The sequence below is a fragment of the Anomaloglossus baeobatrachus genome, chromosome 3, assembly GCF_048569485.1.
Source record: "Anomaloglossus baeobatrachus isolate aAnoBae1 chromosome 3, aAnoBae1.hap1, whole genome shotgun sequence".
Lineage (NCBI taxonomy): Eukaryota > Metazoa > Chordata > Amphibia > Anura > Aromobatidae > Anomaloglossus > Anomaloglossus baeobatrachus.
In genome coordinates this window covers 184871731-184889929 of record NC_134355.1, presented here as the reverse complement: position 1 = coordinate 184889929, position 18199 = coordinate 184871731, and the positions used below count along the sequence as shown (strand labels likewise).

Sequence of the window (18199 nt, the reverse complement as noted above, 5' to 3'; positions counted from 1 at the left end):
ACCTATATACCTCCCCCAGGACTACTCCACCTATTAGACACCTCCCCCCAGGACTACTCCACCTATTAGACACCTCCCCCCAGGACTACTCAAACCTATTAGACACCTCCCCCCAGGACTACTCCACCTATTAGACACCTCCCCCCAGGACTACTCCACCTATTATACTCCCCTCCCCCCAGAACTACTCCTATTATACTCCTCTCCCCCCAGGACTACTCCTTCTATTATACTCCCCTCCTCCTATTATACTCCTCTTCCCCCAGGACTACTCCTCCTACTAGACTCCTCTCCCCCCAGGACTACTCCTCCTATTATACTCCTCTCCCCCCAGGACTACTCCTCCTATTATACTCCTCTCCCCCCAGGACTACTCCTCCTATTATACTCCTCTCCCCCCAGGACTACTCCTCCTATTAACCTCCTCTTTCCCCAGGACTACTCCTCCTATTATACTCCTCACCTCCAGGACTACTCCTCCTATTATACTCCTCTCCCCCAGGACTACTCCTCCTATTATACTCCTCTCCCCCCACGACTACTCCTCCTATTATACTCCTCACTTTCAGGACTCCTCCTCCTATTATACCCCTCTCTCCCCAGGACTACTCCTCCTATTATACTCCTCTCCCCCCAGGACTACTCCTCCTATTATACTCATCTCTCCCCAGGACTACTCCTCCTAATATACTCCTCTTTCCCCAGGACTACTCCTCCTATTATACTCCTCTCCCTCCAGGACTACTCCTCCTATTATACTCCTCCCCCCAGGACTACTCCACCTATTAGACACCTCCCCCCAGGACTACTCCTCCTATTAGACTCCTCTCCACCCAGGACTACTCCTCCTATTATACTCCTCACTTTCAGGACTACTCCTCCTATTATACTCCTCACCTTCAGGATTACTCCTCCTATTATACCCCTCTCTCCCCAGGACTACTCCTCCTATTAGACTCCTCTCCACCCAGGACTACTCCTGTTAGACTCCTCTCGCCCCAGGACTCATCCCCCCTCTATACTCCTCTCCCCCCAAGACTACTCCTCCTATTAGACTCCTCTCCCCCCAGGACTACTCCTCTTATTAGACTCCTTTCCCCCCCAGGACTACTCCCTATTAGACTCCTTTCCCCCCCAGGACTCCTCCTCCTATTATACTCCTTTTTCCCCAGGACTACTCCTCCTATTATACTCCTCTCCCTCCAGGACTACTCCTCCTATTATACTCCTCTCCCCCCAGGACTACTCCTCCTATTATACTCCTCACTCCCAGGACTACTCCTCCTATTATACTCTTCTCTCCCCAGGACTACTCCTCTTATTATACTCCTCACCCCCCAGGACTACTCCTCCTATTATACTCCTCTTTCCCCAGGACTACTCCTCCTATTATACTCCTCACCTCCAGGACTACTCCTCCTATTATACTCCTCACCTCCAGGAGTACTCCTCCTATTATACTCATCTCCCCCCAGGAATACTCCTCCTATTATACTCCTCTCCCCCCAGGACTACTCCTTCTATTATACTCCTCTCTCCCCAGGACTACTATTATATTCCTCCTATTATAGTCATCCTATTATACTCCTCTCTGAGGGGTACGCAGCATGGGTGATGGAGCACGATGGGGGGTGCGCAGCATGGGAGGATGAAGCACGATGGGGGTGCGCAGCATGGGGGGATGAAGCACGATGGGCGGTGCACAGCATGGGGGGATGAAGCACGATAGGGGTGTGCAGCATGGGGGATGAAGCTTGATGGAGGTGCGCAGCATGGAGGATTCAGTATGATTGGGGTAACTACACAATAAATTCTAGAATACCCGATGTGTTATGCCTGCTTTACACGCTTCAATAAATCTTTCAATCCGTCGTCGGGGTCAAGTTGTAAGTGACGCACATCCGGCATCGTTCGTGACGTATTTGCGTGTGACACCTACGTGCGATCAAGATTGAACGCAAATACGGTGATCGCATACACGTCGTTTATTCCTCATACATTGGACGTTTTGTTGCACGAACCTAGTCAATTGAAACGTGTGACATCCCTCATACGATTGTGATGTCTGAGGCTATGTGCGCAGGTGTGCGCTCTGCACCGCAGCTTAAAAAAGGTCCGCTTCAGAGCGCAGCTGAAAAGCTGCGTTCTGAAGCGCCTCACAATGTCTGTCATGCACTAATCTCTGTCAGTCGGTCACTATCTCTGTCCCTCTCTCTCTGTCCATGTCAGTCTATCCCTCTTACCCCCTCTCTCATACTCACCGATCCCCGATCTCCGGCGCGGCGCTGCACGGCATACACACTGCTCCGGCGGCTTTTACTGTTTTGAAAAAGCCGGCCGCCCATTAAACAATCTCGTATTCCCTGCTTACCCCGCCCACCGGCGCCTATGATTGGTTACAGTGAGACACGCCCCCCACGCTGAGTGACAGGTGTCACACTGCACCCAATCACAGCAGCCGGTGGGCGTGTCTATACTGTGTAGTGAAATGAATAATTAAATAATTTAAAAAAACGGCGTGCGGTTCCCCCCCTAATTTTAAAACCAGCCAGATAAAGCCATACGGCTGAAGGCTGGTATTCTCAGGATGGGGAGCGCCACGTTATGGGGAGCCCCCCAGCCTAACAATATCAGCCAACAGCCGCCCAGAATTGCCGCATACATTATATGCGACAGTTCTGGGACTGTACCCGGCTCTTCCCGATTTGCCCTGGTGCGTTGGCAAATCGGGGTAATAAGGAGTTATTGGAAGCCCATAGCTGCCAATAAGTCCTAGATTAATCATGTTAAGCGTCTATGAGACACCTTCCATGATTAATCTGTAAATTACAGTAAATAAACACACACACCTGAAAAAATCATTTATTAGAAATAAAAAACACAAACATATACCCTGGTTAACCACTTTAATCAGCCCCAAAAAGCCATCCATGTCCAGCGTCGCTTCCAGCTGTGCTGCATGGAGGTGACCGGAGCTGCAGCAGACACAGCCGCTCCGGTCACCTCCACACAGCAACTGAAGACAGCCGCGCGATCAGCTGAGCTGTCACTGAGGTTACCCGCGGCCACCGCTGCATCCACCGCTGCATCCAGTGACAGCGGGTAACCTCAGTGACAGCTCAGCTGATCGCGCGGCTGTCTTCAGTTGCTGCGTGGAGCTGACAGGAGCGGCTGTGTCTTCTGCAGTTCCGGTCACCTCCATGCAGCAGAGCTGAAAGCGACGCTGGAGCATGCTGGATTCCGCCGGACATGGAGGGCTTTTTGGGGCTGATTAAAGTGGTTAACCAGGGTATATGTTTGTTTTTTATTCCTAATAAATGATTTTTTCAGGTGTGTGTGTTTGTTTATTTACTGTAATTTACAGATTAATCATGGAAGGTGTCTCATAGACGCCTGACATGTTTAATCTAGGACTTATTGGCAGCTATGGGCTGCCAATAACTCCTTATTACCCCGATTTGCCAACGCACCAGGGCAAATCGGGAAGAGCCGGGTACAGTCCCAGAACTGTCGCATATAATGTATGCGGCAATTCTGGGCGGCTGTTGGCTGATATTGTTAGGCTGGGGGGCTCCCCATAACGTGGAGCTTCCCATCCTGAGAATACCAGCCTTCAGCCGTATGGCTTTATCTGGCTGGTTTTAAAATTGGGGGGGACCGCACGCCGTTTTTTTTTTAATTGTTTAATTATTTATTTCACTACACAGTATAGACACGCCCACCGGCTGCTGTGATTGGGTGCAGTGTGACACCTGTCACTCAGCGTGGGGGGCGTGTCTCACTGTAACCAATCATAGGCGCCGGTGGGCAGGGTAAGCAGGGAATACGAGATTGTTTAATGGGCGGCCGGCTTTTCCAAAACCGTAAAAGCCGCCGGAGCAGTGTGAATGCCGTGCAGCGCCGGGGATCGGTGAGTATATGAGAGAGGGCTGCTCAATTCAGTTACTCAAGAGTTTAGCGGTCACCAGTGAATCCTTCACAGGTGACCGCTAATCAGGGCGCAACACAGACAGAGCCGCAGCATGACAATGAAGTCGGGTTAGGTTCACCCGAGTTCATTCTGACAGTGCGGCTCTGTCTGTGTCTGCTGTCAACTACCATTCACCGCTGCTACTTGGCTGTCTATGTCTGCTGTCAGCGGCCATGTAGCAGAGCTGAATGGCAGATGACATAGTAAAAACGCATCCCTACACATTACACACGCTTGTCAAGTCAATAAATAAAAAAAAAAAGGTGCCCAATGCATACGTCACAGAACACATGATCTAAAGGATCGCACACAAAATTGATCAATTTAACATAGACTACTAACGCACGTGTGACAGCAAATGAACGACCTACGTGCAATCTCATTCAATCGCATATGCGACCTGGGCGTGTCACATCGCATACGAGATCGCACACCTAATTGTAAGGTGTAAAGCAGGCTTTAGAGTCAGGCCATATATTCATATGACTGTATATATATATATATACAGTCATATGAAAAAGTTTGGGCACCCCTATTAATGTTAACCTTTTTTCTTTATAACAATTTGGGTTTTTGCAACAGCTATTTCAGTTTCATATATTTAATAACTGATGGACTGAGTAATATTTCTGGATTGAAATGAGGTTTATTGTACTAACAGAAAATGTGTAATCCGCATTTAAACAACATTTGACCGGTGCAAAAGTATGGGCACCTCAACATAAAAGTGACATTAATATTTTGTAGATCCTCCTTTTGCAAAAATAACAGCCTATAGTCGCTTCCTGTAGCTTTTAATGAGTTCTGGATCCTGGATGAAGGTATATTTGACCATTCCTGTTTACAAAACAATTCCAGTTCAGTTAAGTTTGATGGTCACCGAGCATGGACAGCACGCTTCAAATCATCCACAGATTTTCAATGATATTCAGGTCTGGGGACTGGGATGGCCATTCCAGAACATTGTAATTATTCCTCTGCATGAATGCCTGAGTAGATTTGGAGCGGTGTTTTGGATCATTGTCTTGCTGAAATATCCATCCCCTGCGTAACTTCAACTTTGTCACTGATTCTTGCACATTATTGTCAAGAATCTGCTGATACTGAGTTGAATACATGCGACCCTCAACTTTAACAAGATTCCCGGTGCCAGGATTGGCCACACAGCCCCAAAGCATGATGGAACCTCCACCAAATTTTACTGTGGGTAGCAAGTGCTTTTCTTGGAATGCCGTGTTTTTTTGCCTCCATGCATAACGCCTTTTTGTATGACCAAACAACTCAATCTTTGTTTCATCAGTCCACAGGACCTTCTTCCAAAATGTAACTGGCTTGTCCAAATGTGCTTTTGCATAGCTCAAGCGACTCTGTTTGTGGCGTGCTTGCAGAAACGGCAACGTGCGCTGTTTTGTTGACCGATGCACATTGACACCATCTGCAGCAAGATGATGCTGCAGGTCTTTGGAGGTGGTCTGTGGATTATCCTTGACTGTTCTCACCATTCTTCTTCTCTGCCTTTCTGATATTTTTCTTGGCCTGCCACTTCTGGGCTTAACAAGAACGGTACCTGTGTTCTTCCATTTCCTTACTATGTTCCTCACAGTGGAAACTGACAGTTTAATTCTCTGAGACAACTTTTTGTATCCTTCCCCTGAACAACTATGTTGAATAATCTTTGTTTTCAGATCATTTGAGAGTTGTTTTGAGGAGCCAATGATGCCACTCTTCATAGGAGATTCAAATAGGAGAATAACTTGCAAGTGGCTACCTTAAATACCTTTTCTCATGATTGGATACACCTGCCTATGAAGTTCAAAGCTCAATGAGGTTACAAAACCAATTTAGTGCTTTAGTAAGTCAGTAAAAAGTAGTTAGGAGTGTTCAAATCAAGAAATTGATACGGGTGCCTATACTTTTGCAGCGGTCAAATTTTGTTTAAATGCGGATTGCACATTTTCTGTTAGTACAATAAACCTCATTTCAATCCAGAAATATTACTGTCCATCAGTTATTAGATATATGAAACTGAAATAGCTGTTGCAAAAACCCAAATTGTAATAAAGAAAAAAGGTTAACATTAGTAGGGGTGCCCAAACTTTTTCATATGACTGTGTGTATATATATATATATATATATATATATACTGTATATATAATATAATTTTCCATGTATGTTATTTTCTGTTTATTGCTTTATTTACGTGATACAGCACTGGTTTTTATTACAGAATTACCTCTTTCATTACGATATGATGTACCTTTTATACCACTCTCCCTTTTTAGGGCTGTTATCTGTATTTGACTCATCTATACCTGTCTATACCTGAGCCTGTCTGTACCTTTGTTTTTTGTTATTTTTACCTGATGAAGGAGAAGGATATTTCTAAACACATTAATAAAATTACCAATAACCATGGGCCTCCCAAGCCTGAGAGTATCAGCCCCCAGCTGTCGGCTTTGGGTATCAAAATTAGAAGGGAGTGCACACCAGTTTTTAAAAATGATTTGTTTAAATAATTAAAAAAAGCCACTGGTAAGGGGTCCCTCTTATTTTGATACACAGCCAAGAGAAGCACACAGCTGGAGGCTGCAGCCTGTAGCCATATGCTTTATCTGGGCTGGGTATCATAATATGGGGGGACCCTATGTCAATTTATTTATTACACCACAATAGGGACACACACAGCGTGCGCAATTGCAAGCAGTCCGACATGCTGTCACACAGGGTGGGAGTGCAATCTGACTGCAACCAGTCACAGATGCCAGGACTGCCCATGGGTGGGGGAAGCAGTGCATATACATGAGGTTAACGAGGGGCCCCAGAAGTATTGTTACAGCCATGTGGGAGACTGGAAAGTACAATGCACATGCTCTAATTTTTCTAGCCATTTCTACCACCATTTTAAAACACCTAATTCGTGTCCCCATAGACTTAAATGGAAATCGGCGTCTGGGCAAATATCTGGGATCAATTCCAGGCCCGAACCAGGCTTTTTTTAAAAATATGGATAGACCCACTGATCGCAGATATCTGCGAGTTTGCCCATCACTAATTGCTGATAAACCTTTAATCCTTCTAACTTCATAGCAAAAAATTATTTTATAAATGGTGCTGATGTAAAGTAGACATGCGGTAAATGTTATTTATTAACTATTTTGTGTGACATAACTTTCTGACTTAAAAGCATAGAAATAAAACAATTGGAAAATTGGGAAAGCGCTACCCAGACACAGAATAGCTCCCAGCAAACCTCCTCCCTCCCTCAGAGGTAAACAGAGCACTCTCCTGACCCCCTCATCTCCCTGAACTGCCCAGGAGTCACTGTCTCAGGGATTTCTGCTAGTGAGAGCGGCTGCTGAGGCCGTAGCAGACAGGGCCTTATCACCTGTAGCGCGACCGCAAACACTCCTCCCCCCTGTGGTGACTTATCTACCGTATGTGATTGGGTCCTTGAGCTGGTGACTGGAAACAGGGAAACTCTGTCCTGCAGAGCTTGTTTGTGACACTGAGGAGCAGATACCAGAAGAGGAGGCTCAAAGCACAGAGCTCTCCTTTCGCAACATTGTTTGAGACAGACAGTTAAGTGCACGGGTGATGGTGAGGGCTGTAGGGTGCCTGGGGCTAGAGGAACACCATAAATTAACAGGGTCAGACATAAGAGTCACTTTTGAGTCAGGGGGTGAAGACCTGCAGCAACTGCATAAAGAGAACTGGAGTTTCAGGCATACAACTCCCCCCCTTTTCCTCCTGGCAGCAGCTTAAACAAATATTAACCAGATAAGGTCCAGTACTAAGTGACTCTTAAAGGGGACATACCTGATTATATTGTGAAGGGGAAACGATCTACATCCTAGCAAGTAGGTCATAAGAAGAAGATATCCCCTTACACACATCTCTTTACTGCTTGTCTCAGGAAGCCTGGTCACTGAACATACCCCCACACCAGGGTCATACATACACCAGAACCAAGCACCTAACTTAAACGGACAACAGGTACTGGGTCTTAGAGAAATGCAATAAATCAATCTCTCTGCTACCTGGCAGAACCCCAGCTCAACCTACAGATGAACCGGATAAAACATGGTTAAGTTTGGCCAGAAACCCGCATCAACAGAGGTATATCACGCATCCAAACCCCACAAGAAAGAGATGGACAAATTTGTTAACAAGCAACAGAAAAATAAACAACAAACAGAGCAGAGCAAAGGAGGACAACATACACCTGACCACAATTCAGATGTCTCTGACACAGAAGCAGAACTGCTTGATAGCCCAGACAAGCCAATCTCCAGGGCATTTATTACCAGAATACTCAAAACTGCCTTAGCACCTCTGGCAAAAGATCTATCTGACATTAAAAGAGACATTCACCAACTGGGTCACAGAGTGGAGGAGCTGGAGCAGTCTCAGATAGCCATCATATCCCATGCCCAAGAGCTGGAAGCCAACCTTCATATACATGATGATCACATCTATAAAATATATGCCACAATGAAGGACCTGGAAAACCCGGAACAGACGCAACAATCTCCGGATACGGGGTCTTCCGGAAACGGTAATCACGGAGGACGTCTCTAAAACACTAACTTTCCTCTTCTCAAACTATTTGGATGCTGAAGAAAAACACCAGGTAATCATAGAGAGGGCACACAGAGCACTACACCCAAAACCCAATCCCAACGATCCTCCCAGAGATGTTATCTGCCGAATTCTAGATTTCCGCCTTAAGGACAAAATCTTCCAAAAAGCCAGATCAGACCCTAACATCCAACATGAAGGATCTAACATTGCAATTTTCCAAGACATAGCCCCTTTTACATTAGCCAAGAGGCACCTCCTTAAACCTCTCACGGACGAACTGAGGAAACAACAGTTCCAATTCTGTTGGCTGTTCCCCTTCGGTATATTGGTCTCGGCCATAGGAAGAAGTTCACTGCAAGATCTCCGAAAGACTTCTCCAACCTTTGTGCGGAACTGGACATCCCACCAGGATCTACTCCAGATCTGAATCTTCTCCAATCTGCTCTACATCTTCCACCACTCCCCATGCAGCAGCCATGGGAAACCATGGAATATCCGAAAAGTCAACGCCCCAGACGAAGACCTACCAGGCCACCTCTGTCTGAAACGAGGCTGTTTGATGGAAGGCGCCTGTTCCATCTGAATAAAGACTGCATATGTGATGAGTATACCTCTGACAAATTTGAATATTTGACCTGTTGTCTCTTGTTCTCTCCCTCTTATCATCCTACAGATTTAAAATGTTTTTCATTTAGGTTGAACTTCTGCATCTAATAATAATAATAATAATAATAATAATTAATTGGGTTCTCCCTGGCAGACCAAAATTGTCCTCTTATTTGAATGAACCCCAAGAAATCCCCCATGGTTACGGTTCACAAGGACAAGACTGCTATAAACACCATTCTCCTCTCCTTCTATGTCACTCCTTCCCCCCTCTATACCCCTTCTCTTAATACTTTCTCTTTTGCCTTTCTCTGTGTATCACATTTACATTGGCTCGAGATCCAAGGTGGGAGTGGGTTGAGCTGGGCATCCACACAGTTTAACTATGGCTAAACAACACAACCTGCTTTTACTTAAAAAAGAAAAGATAGACTTACTTCTGCTACAAGAAACGCACTTAATGCTAGAGAAGTCACCGAACTTTGATAAAGCATTTTACAACACATGGTTCCACTCATACTCAACAACGAAAAAGCCAGGGGAGTAGCCATTGCCTTCTCAAAACACACACCCTTTCAATTGTTGGATACCTTTTCAGACAATATGGGCCGATTTGTATTTATCAAAGGGAAAATAGCACATACACTAGTAACAATAGGAAATATCTATGCCCCGAACACTAAGCAAGATGTCTGGATATCGAAGGTTTTTAAGGAAGCTAAACATTTTATTGAGGGTACGTTCATCCTGGGAGGTGATATAAATGTGGCCCTTAATCTGGAACTTGATTCCTCCACAAACAGCTCCGCTCTTCCTAAAAAGGCGCGGATGCGTATACATAAATCCTTGCATTCGGCCCAACTGGTCGATGCCTGGAGACACCTCCACCCAACAGAAAGAGATTACTCTCATTACGCACCTGCACAAAATTCATATGGCCGAATTGACTACATATTTGTTTCTTTCTTAGCTCTTTCCATGACACAACATGCCAAACCTTTTACTAGCGTCCACTTGGACCATTCTATCTTAAAACTGTGAATCACACTTGGGGAGAGGGTCCGGAACAGGACATGGAGACTAAATGAATCTCTCTTGTCTCAATCTCAGTATAAGAAACGTGTTATGAAAGCCCCGAAAAATTACTTTGATATTAACACTCAAGATACAGTCCCTTTCCCTACAGTATGGAAGCGCACAAGGCAGTAATACGGATAGAGTTTATCTCCATATCCTCGTTCTTAACTAAATCCAGAAAAGTTGAGGGGGCAACATTGTATTCCGAGATGCAAAAAATGGAACTGCAACATAAAACCTCTCAGTCACCAAACATCCTCAGTCCCTTAAAGGTACCGTCACATAATGAGATCGCTAGCGAGATCGCAGCTGAGTCACGGTTTCCGTGACGCAGTAGCGATCCCGTTAGCGATCTTGTTATGTGTGACACCTTCCAGCGATCAGGCCCCTGCTGTGAGATCTCTAGTCGTTGCAGAATGGTCCAGGCCATTTTCTTCAAAGGCGATGTCCTGCTGGGCAGGACACATCGCTGTGTTTGACACTGTATGACGGTCACAGTGACTGCTGAGATCGTTATACAGGTTGCTACTGCGACCTGTATTGTTCCTGCATCGCTGGTAAGATCTGACTGTGTGACATCTCACCTGCGACCTCCCAGCGACTTACCTGCGATCCCTATCAGGTCGCATCGTTTTCGGGATCGCTGGTAAGTCGTTGTGTGTGACTTGGCCTTTACAAAATTAAGACAAAGGCTCAGAGTTATCTTAAACAAACAGTCTGCAAAGTTCTACATGAACTGGAGGAATCGCCTCTTTGTACATGGAGACAAAGTATCTAAGCTTATGGTTTTTCTGATCAAAAAAAGGACAGCACGTACGTACATTTATCCTTTAAAAGATTCAAATAACGAAAAACTTGCAGACACTGAAGCTATTGCTGATGCCTTTAGCAAATATTTCTCCTCCTTGTATCACATTCGAGAGCATGAGACACCAGAACAAGCAGATAAAAGACAATGGGACATAATCTCTTTTCTGTCAGAACTACGTCTTCCAACGCTCAACACAACCCATATAACAAATCTGAACAGGCCATTTTCTATTGAGGAGCTCCAGTCGATCCTGTCAAAGTGCCACACGGGGAAAAGCCCTGGCCCAGATGGCCTCCCGATCTCTTATTACAAGACCTTTAAAGAAACTCTACTCCCTCATCTCCTTCATCTCTTTAATGCTGTGCTACAGGGCTCCCCTTTTCCAAAACAATCATTAGAAGCACATATTACCCTCATACATAAGGAGGGAAAAGACCCTGAAATCTGTAGCAACTACAGACCGATTTCACTGTTGAATAATGATTCGAAATTATTTGTGAGCCTTGTAGCAAACCGTTTAAGTACCATTCTACCTACACTTATCTCACCTGAACAAGTGGGTTTTGTGAAGGGAAGAGAGGGACTAGATAACTCCATACGCATACTCCACCTAATGCAGCATGCCCTTATTCACCGCAGACCCTTAGTGCTATTAGGCACTGATGCGGAAAAGGCTTTTGACAGGATCGATTGGATATTCATGAGAGAAACACTACGGCACTTCGCCTTTCCTACCCCATTCATAGAGGCAATTTTTCAGATGTATACACAACCGACAGCGCGTATTAGGATAAATGGTGATCTTTCTAGCCCATTCAACATTAACAATTGAACTTGGCAGGGCTGGCCGCTTTTTCATTTCTGTTCATCTTAGTGATGGAGACCCTCATTCAACAAATCCGACAGCACTCGCACATAAAAGGGGCTTCCATAGCTGGAACTACACATAAAGCGGCAGCCTTCGTCGACGACCTTCTTCTCCTGTTGACGGAACCCCTCAAAGAATTTCCGGCTATCTTGGATATCTTCAAACATTTGGCTCACTGTCAAATTTCAAAATTAATTTGGACAAATCGGAGGCTTTGGTTATACAGCTCCCTCAAGCAAAAATGAATACCCTAAGAAATAAACACCCCTTTAAGTGGCCCCCCAAGTTTATTACCTACCTGGGATAAAGATATGCTCACATTGGCCTTCTTTAGTCTCTTTAAACTTTTTCCCGTTATTAAAATCTTCGTTTAAAAGTAATAGCCTCATGGTCAGCCCCATTTGTCTCATGGATGGGACGTAAAAACCTATTAAAAAGCTTTGTTTTACCAAACTTAGTTATGTATCACAGATGTTACCAATTCAGGTACCACAGACCTTTTTCCATAAAGCTAGAACCCTCTTCATCAACTATATTTGGAAGGGTAGGCGCCCGAGGTTGAATTATAATACCCTAGTACTACCTAGGTCCAAAGGAGGAATGGGGACACCAGACCCACAAAAATATCACACAGCAGCAATACTATCAATGATAATAGATTTGACTCGCAAATCTCCAAACAAACTTTGGACCTTGATCGCAGACTCCATCAGTCTGATGAACTTCAGACCCATCCTTCACTCGGCAAAATATTTTCTTCGAGACCCGATGACGGGTAATTTAATCTTTAAGAACGCGCTTCAAACTTGGACAAAACATGCAGATTATCTTATTCCCCCACCTTCCCCGATAATCCGAATAATGGATTTGCCGGGGCTGTACTCAGATAGCACACAGGCTGTACTCAGATAGCACACAATCACGCACTCCTGATCAGCTTCATACACTCACTACGCCAGTGGAACTAGTGTTAGAGGATGGAACATTAACACCCCTGACTCAGCTTAATAAGATCATAGCCCCAAACTCACTCAACTTCCTTCAATATGAAAGACTAAAGTTAGCGGTACGGGATTACTTACCAAATGGGCTGCCCCGAAGGGACCTTTCCACTTTTGAATCTATGATTACGCAAACAAAATTCCCTCAGAAAGTCCTGTCTAAATTATATCAAATATTGGTCTTAAATAAGCTCCCGCAGAAACGGACATTCATATCATTATGGGAAAAAGATCTAGGTAGGAGTTTTACAGAAGGAGATTTGATCCAAATTTATAAGAGATCCTTTGGCCCATCACATTGCGTGAAGGTAAAGGAAAACTCATACAAATTAGTTACCAGATGGTATGTATCACCTTCTCAAACTAGCACATGGTTTCCTCCCTCTTCAGAGTCATGTTGGAGGTGCAATAGAGAACGAGGTACATACTTCCACATTTGGTGGGAGTGCGACCAGTTGCAGCCCTTCTGGGAAAATGTGATTACCTACACCAAGCGGATCTGTAAACTGTCCTTTAACCCCCAACCTAGCCTAATCTTCCTGAACTTGGTCAGCAACCCAAAAAACACTCCGAACAAAACTCTCCTCCTATTCCTACTAGCGGCGTCCAAACTGCTCATCCCCTCCCTTTGGCGCTCGACAAGTATACCTACTATCCAAACTTGGATGCTCAAAATCGACCAGTTATATCATATTGAAGAGCTGGCAGCTTTAGCTTATCAATCTCAAGATAAATTTAGACTCATCTGGGCCCCCTGGTTGAAGTTCCGAGAATCCTCCGAGTACTTTGAATTGGTGGCGTCTTGACCTGCTCCCACCCCCCTCCCCCGAGCCAGCCATGATATATTTCTTATCTAGATTAAACCTCACTCACACCTCCTGTCTCTCACTATCTTCTTGAAACCATCCTTACCTTTCTTTACACCCCCCCATCCTACGATTGACATGTTTTACATATGTTAATTTCACTAATGTTGATTATTCACAAAAGTTTATTGTTGATTTCACATGGACTGCAATGGTAAAAACACCTAACTGAGATACTTCCGACAAGGGAAGAATGATTATCCAGAACTGTGGACCGAACTTTGGATCTAAATCCTTCCCTCCAGGATTCAAGTGCCTTATATTTTCTCATTCATTGTTTTATGTTACGTTATATCAATTTTTTGCTCTGAACAATACTTGGAAGGTGTGCATTGTATTTCATTTGCTATTTTTCACTATAATAAAAAGAATATTGAAAAGAAAAGAAAACAATTGGAAAATTACAACATTTTTGCAAATTTCCAATATTTTTCCAAATAAACTCAAAAAATGTCCAAAATTTACAACTAATATAAAGTACAAGATGTCACAAAAAATAGTCTCAGAATCGATGGGATCCATTGAAGTGTTCTAGAGTTATCCCATATAGTGACACTCTTCAGAATTGGAAAAAATTGGCCTGGTCAGGAAAGTAAAAACAAGCTTGGTGGTGAAGGGGTTAAACACTGCACATATGCCTGCTCTAATGTAAGGTCTCCCTCCTAGATCAACTGTCCCTGAACTGCTTCTAGAGGAGAGTGTGCCAAGCATCGCGTCACCGGGTCTTATATAAGACCCTACTGTGACATCTGTCCGAAACCATAGACACATGGTTTCTGTCACGGACAGATTAGAGGCAAGCCACCCACTCAGCAGGATCCAGAGAACCCTGAAACCCTTTAACCCCTGTACAGGGATCTGGAATTACACCAAGGTCTAGGAGATTGCTGCCTATGGAAAGCCTGCAATCCAGTGAAGAATGGTAGTCAAGAAGGGTCAAAACCAGGTGGTACAGAAGAGACAAAATCAGCAGGCAAAAGGGTGGTCAGTAAATAGGCTAAGGTCAAACCGAAGATGGCAGCAAGGTACAAAAACGGCAGGAGGGTGAATAGTCAGAAATCAGGCAGAGGTGAAAACACAGGTAGAAATAGTACAAGGGCAAGGAACCAGAGACGCTGCAGTGAATATACAAAGGCTATATCTGGCGGCGACCTGCAGACTGGAGGAGAAATAAGAAGGGTGTGGTGCCTACCCATTGGCCATAGGTGAAAGGTGATGACTTCAGCTGAAAGGCACAGACCACCACAGTCAGTCAGTGGTACTGCTGGTCACAGTCCAACCCTGCTTCGTGGATGGGCGGAGCCGCCTGCGCCCACTAGAGTCACTGGTACTAATTCCTCTCCTATCACCATCACTGACCACGGCGGGAATACGGCGGCACCTGGTGACCGAAGCAGAAATTGCAGGAGCGGACTCTAGTGGAGACGTGAAACCGATGATGCAATGTGGCCGGGCAATCACAGTAATTTCTAAAAAAAAAAAAGAGCGCTAAACTGTCTGAACACTCACATGTTTTTAGCGCTTTTGTGTAGCTCTCTTTTTCGACAATGTTTCTTTTTTTAAAATTTACAATTGTTGTAAAGTTTTATTTATTGTGGCTAGATCCTGAGGAAGAAGTGTGAGACTTTGAAACACGAAGATCAATAAACCACTTGAAATGTTTTCATACCCTTAAGGGCATTTTATACGCTGCGATATCGCTAGCGAGCGTACCCGCCCCTGTCGGTTGTGCTGCCCGTGGCGTACAATATTGCTTACACCCGTCACACGGACTTACCTTCCCTGCGACGTTGCTGTGGCCGGCGAACCTCCTCCTTTCTAAGGGGGCGGTTTGTGCAGCGTCATAGCAACATCACACGGCAACCATCCAATAGAAGCGGAGGGGCGGAGATGAGCGGGCGGAATATCCCGCCCACCTCCTTACTTCCTCATTGCCAGTTGACGCAGGTAAGGAGATGTTCATCGTTCCTGCGGTGTCACACATAGCAATGTGTGATACCGCAGGAACGACGAACAACTAGCTGCATGCACCACCAACGATATTATGAAAAGGAGCGACATATCAACGGTTTTTGACGTTTTTGCGATCGTTGATCGTCGCTCCTTGCTGTCACATGCTGCGATGTCGCTAACGACGCTGGATGTGCGTCACAAACACCGTGACCCCGACGATATATCGTCATCTTTTCATCTATCCCGAGCAGTGTAGAATTAACCACTTTACCGAACCTACCTCCTATCCCTGACTTAGAGGAATTATTTCATACTACAGCTCTCCAATCCAACAAATTGAGGAAGGGTTTTAGGTATGGGTGACTCCCCCTTTATTATGTGCTTTAATAGAGCATATGTACAAGGGTTGTCCTGATAATCTAAGCCTATTTCAATGTATTAAACTGGTAGAAAATGTATAGTATTGGAAATTTGCTGGTATATATATATATATATATATATATATATATATATATATATACACACACAATACAGACCTTCTCATTCAAATAGTTTTCTTCATTTTCATGTTTCATGACTCTGAAAATTGTAGATTCACATTGAAGGCATCAAAACTATGAATTAACACATGTGGAATGAAATACTTAACAAAAAAGTGTGAAACAACGGAAAATATGTCTTATATTCTAGGTTCTTCAAAGTAGCCACCTTTTACTTTGATTACTGCTTTGCACACTCTTGGCATTCTCTTGATGAGCTTCAATAGGTAGTAATCAAAGCAAAAGGTGGCTACTTTGAAGAACCTAGAATATATGACATATTTTCAGTTGTTTCACAATTTTTTAAGTATTTCATTCCACATGCGTTAATTCATAGTTTTGATGCCTTCAATGTGCATCTACAATTTTCAGAGTCATGATATATATATATATATATATATATAATTTGGCTTTCCGTTTTTTTTTTGCCATTCCTCTTCTGAGAGACATAACTTTTTTTTTCAGTCAATATGGTCATGTGAGGGCTCATTTGTTGCGGAACAAGCTGTAATTTTAAGTTAAACCGTAAGTTTTACCATACAGTGTACTGGAAAATAGCAAAAAAATTCCAAATGCAGAAAAATTGCAAAAAAAGTGTGATAGCACTATTGTTTTTGAGATATATTATTCACTGCGTGCACTATATGGTAAAACTGATGTGTGGGTGTGATGCCTCAGGTCAGTGTGAGTTCGTAGACACCAAACATGTATAGGTTTACTTTTATATAAGGGGTTAAAACAAAATCAGATGTTTGTCCGAAAAAAGTGGCGCACGTTTTACGCCATATTCCGTGACCCGTAGCATTCTCATTTTTCAGGATCTATGGCTCAGTGATGACTTATTTTATGCATCTCGAGCTGACGTTTTTAACGTTACCATTTTTGCGCAGATGCTACGTTTTTATCGCCTGTTATTGCATTTTGCGCAAAAGTTGTGTCGACAAAAAAAAATTCATTTTGGCGTTTAGAATTTTTTTGCCGCTACACCGTTTACTGATCAGATTAATTGATTTTATATTTTGATAGATCGGGCGTTTCTGAACACGGCGATACCAAATGTGTGTATATTTTTTATTTTTTTAACCCTTTCATTTTCAATGGGGCGAAAGGGGGGTGATGTGAACTTTTAGGTTTTTTTGTTTATTTTTTAATTTTTTAAAACTTTTTTTTTATTATTTTTTTAGTCCCCCTAGGGGGCTATAGCGATCAGCAATCCAATCGCTCTGCCCTATCTGCTCATCACAGCTACACAGCTGTAAACAGCAGGTACGCTCACTTTCTGGTTCACTCGGCTGCGGGCCGAGTGAAACTGAAAGTAGTTCATGTGTAGTACAGGAGTCATGACATGACCCTGTGCAACCATGACAACTACCGAAAGTCACGTAATCACATCACGTGACTTCCAGTATCAGGTGGTAAGTAAAAGTTTACCGCCGATGCTGTTATAATGGTGCTGTCACATATTGACAGCGCCATTTAACGTGTTAAACGGCACGAGCAGATAACGATTCCGCTCGTGCCTAGCAGACACACATCTCAGCTGTGAAAATCAGCTGAGATGCGCGCCGATCGCGGCATGCTGCCGCCGGCAGACTGCGGGCAGTAACATTATGACCACTAGGACAGTCGTTAAGGGTATATATATATATATATATATATATAACATATATATATATATATATATACACACAAACACACACACACACACACACACACCATATGGTCGCTAGGAGCCTTTTTATATAAAAAGTAAAGGTAAAAAATACAATATTATGTTATTGCAAATGTTGTCAATTTAAATACCGTATATTCTAACAGTAGTAAGAACACAAAGAAACCTAAATGAATAAATAATAATAATAATGCAAGATTATTGAATGGGTCATACTTAATATTCATATTTGCATGGAATAAATTGAATATGTAC

At 43.8% G+C, this 18199-nt stretch overlaps 1 protein-coding gene across 1 annotated transcript in view; it reads left to right on the top strand.

Annotated features, from left to right (window-relative positions):
- Positions 1-18199, top strand: part of WDR27 (WD repeat domain 27) — a 954066-nt gene that overhangs the window by 476899 nt on the left and 458968 nt on the right. The gene's annotated exons all lie outside the window — the stretch shown is intronic.